Genomic DNA, 3,969 nt, shown 5'->3' on the forward strand with positions numbered 1-3,969 from the left:
TTAGGAAGCATTTCTGTCCAGAAGGGGTTGTTGGGCGTTGGAATGGGCTGCCCAGGGCAGGGGGAGAGTCCCCATCCCTGGAGGGGTTGAAGAGTCGGGTTGACCCAGCGCTGAGGGATCTGGTGGAGTTGGGAATGGTCAGGGTGAGGTTAAGGGTTGGACTGGAGGAGCTTCAAGGGCTTTTCCAACCCAGTTGATTCTGTGCTCCCGCAGAACCGCAGCCCCCCTCCAGCCTCCGCACCCGCAACAAGTGCCTGGGGAAGGCAAATCATCTGGTTTTTAAGTAGCCCAGTGGCTCAGCTGAAGTTTTGCTGCCACAAATGCGAGAGGCGTGGGCAGTCGTTGTTCATCAGGGTCATTTCCAAGGGGACACAAAAATATTAGGTACAAACAGGGGAGCAGGAGGCAGCAGATGAGCCGGAGCGCGGCGCAGGCAGCTGTGCTGTGTAGGGTACTTGCTGCCTGCTGTGCTGCGAGTTCAGCTTCGCAATTAGATCAAAGCTCTGGGACAAACGGTTTTCTTGCTGGCTCTGGGATGGGCTTGCTGTGTGACACTGGGTGTGTGTCATTCCTTGTCAACCCCAAGATGTGCTGCTGTTTACTTTTAGGTCAGTGCATCTTCATACACCATCCAAACACTAAGACAGGTAGGGTGGGCTCCACTCAAGCAGCCAGGAAAAAAAATATTTCGGATCAGCACAAAACCACCACAAGATCACATACGTGAACTGGGGTACAACTCGTTACCACCCCATGCTCACCATCAACGACCAGTTTAGCCACCCTCCTGTTGGCTGTAAAGCCCCTCCTGCACAGGGAAGCAGCAAGTGCAGTCATTAGGGCTGGCTGCCCGGGCTTTGGCAGGAGATTCTAGGATCCCATGCAAAGCCTGGCTTTGGTTTTGGAAATATGAACACACAGACTCAGCTGCGGGGGAGGAGATGAAAAGTGGATAAGCCCCATATAACTTGCATTTTACTTTAAGCTGTACCCACGGCTGGCATACTGTAAGAGACTAACACCTCTACAAGTTACAGAGCATCAGGACAAGTCCACCCACGACTTATCCTAACCGAGACGAGGCCAAGATGCTTTGGACATGGAAAGAATTTCAAGGTTATCCCACGTGTTCAGAAAAAACAAAAATAAGAAGGATACTAAATGCAGTTCATCCGGCCTGGCAATTCACTGGTTCAGGTGGACGGGGAGTGGGATCCAGCACTACCATGCATGGAGTGGAGCCTACCACCATCTACAGGTGGCTACAAATACTACACATCGGCATTAAAGATACATAGTTGCCCCTTCCACTTCAAAAATAGTGATGCTAAAACCTTAACACCAGTTGCACTAACAGAACTAAAACCTGTGCACATAAAAAATCAATTAAAATTCGAACTCATTGTAGCCATTGCAAATTAAGCTGCTATCAGCCTTTCTGAATACAAGTTGAAGCACCTGAATTGAAGCATTTATATACATTTATAAAAAAATTCCTATCTGTAACATTCAAACTCCACTCTCCTGGGGATAAGTGCTTTAGCTGAAGAGAGCTTATCAAAAGGAACAGACTTCATAAAAAATAGGTGCTTCCATGTCCCAAAGCAAACCAGCAAATTCTGAAAGATAAAATGACTTGACTACCCAACACCACACCAGCTCCACGGTACCACGGCACAGTTCCTGGGGTGTCAGCTTTGCTCAAGTGCAGCACATCACAAGAGCTAGAGGGGAAAATAAAAATAGTTGTTTAGTAACCTGCCAGCTATACCCTATTTGACCTGGCTCTGAGGTTAACAAGGCACTGGAGGTTTGCAGGGGAGGGAATCACCCCTCTCCAACAATTCAATTCTCCTTGTGGGGCCTCAGGGAAGAAATTATCTGCAGGGATTAGATGGGAAGCTGCAGGAGACTGGAAGAGATCCTCGGGCACTACACTGAGGAGAACTTGCTCACACCCGACTCGGGGAGGATGGGGCTTGGAAGCACAGCATCCAATGCTTGCTGGGATTATACTCCCCCCATTTAATTTTGCTTCCTCTGTTGAATCTCCCTCCAGTAACTTCTAATCTTCAGCTGACAGTCTTGCGGGAAGAGGAAGCTGCAGGATCTGCACGCCCCAGAGGTGGCACTAGGATGCACAGCGTCAGTCCTGGTGAGCAGCAACCACCTGATTAAAAATCCACAATCTCGGATCAAGTCAGGTCTTACAGTGCAGGTACCAGCTAAAAAGAAAGAAAAAGCAGCACCACGAAAATATGCTTATGTCTGACTTACTCAGCACCCCTAACACAACTCGGTACAGGCAATCCAGGATTTTGCACTCCAGGCTTTATCTGCTGACAGGGAAGTGCCATGCATCCGTCCTCATGTTTTTTCCAGTCTCTGTTGAGCGATTCCTTCTGCAAATCCACAGATGAACTCTGACAGAAGGCAGGAGGAGAGTTTCTCTGCTGCAGCTCAGTATAACACAGCTATGGATTAGATCGCTCAATAACAGGAAGATCTGGAATAAAGGATATAAGGGGAGGCCTGCCCTCTCCTTCCTTTAGTTTTTTTCCTCAAAGTCCTATTTTCCAGTCTCTTAAAAATATTGAGGGACTCCACAAAGCAAAAAACAGAACACCAGTCTCACACATGGAATACATGAACCAAGAACTTATTTTCATTCCTAATTTTTTAGAATCAGCAAAAATTTGTGAGAAAATAATTTGAAAGAAATTCAGGGAAAGTGCTAATTTTCAAAACCCTTTGATTTTTCATTGTCTCAAAGTTGTTTCTGATCAGTCTTCTGTAAAATTATGTTCATTACATAATCAGAAACACGTTAAAATCTTCCAGTTATGTGAATTCTCACCTCTTACTAAGGCCAACCACTCCAAAATTACATAGCAGTAATACAACGAAGTGCTTGTAAAAACAGCTCTCAAAACTAGCTATTTCAGCCTTTCAAAACCTAAAAGCATCTGTAGTTTCTACAAGTTGTTGAACTGCTTATACACAAGCAAGAAACCTGTCCTGCTCCCTGAGCAAATTGGCACCTCAAAAATAGAGATGGAGGATATGAAAAATTGTCATCACACAATGCTAGGAGACAAAAAAAACCCCAGAACATCCTCCCCCCTAAAACCCCCAAAATAAAACCTAAAAACAGTTCTTACAAAATTCAGCAATGCTGAAGTCCACAGTTTTAGCTGAGAAACTCTAATTTAAAAGCAAGCAGGTGCCTTTGGTGGTTTCACAGCACCCCGCTGATGCTGTGGGCCAGGTCAAAGACCCTTCCTGCCTTTCCAGGAGCGGCACGGCGCCTCGGCAGTTTTGTGGTGTCCTGTCCCCACGAGCCGTACCGGGGCTGGCAGCAGCTCCTCAGCAGCACACAGCAGCTTCCAGGCACTCAGACCTGTGAGCGTCACCTCCTACCTCTGACAAACTCACTGCGGTGGGTTATTAAGAAAACAAGCTCTGATACCAGCAGATTAAACCCCTGCACTCCCCAGGAACAGACTTGGATGGCTGTTTACTTGCCCTGTCTTATAAAAGGGCTTCAATAAAAGCTTAGAAAAGCCAACCATGAACACCTGCCCACTCAATATACACCTCCTGCCAACACTCAAGATACATCCCCTGCTCTGCATTACAAAGCCAACCTATTGGGATGCAACCAAGAAATCAGCCCAGGTGGCCTGGCAGATGCAGGGCCATGGGACACACTTTCAAAAGCTGTCTGAAGACCACTTAAAGCTCAGTGTGTTCTTCTTCTGTGTAGCTTTGGGACACTTCTTAAACACCTCTTTCCTTACCAACAAGGCTCCTGCAAACAACCTGCACGTTTGACCCCACTCCTGGAAACACATGACTGGAATAGATGCCATTGATAACTATTAGTGAAGGGATAACCATGAAACATCAGTAGCAAAACAGATTAAACATTCAGCCCACCACATGTTGGAACAAGAGAGAGAGAGAGAC

The sequence above is a fragment of the Strix aluco genome, chromosome 8 (assembly GCF_031877795.1).
Source record: "Strix aluco isolate bStrAlu1 chromosome 8, bStrAlu1.hap1, whole genome shotgun sequence".
NCBI classification, from domain to species: Eukaryota; Metazoa; Chordata; class Aves; order Strigiformes; family Strigidae; genus Strix; species Strix aluco.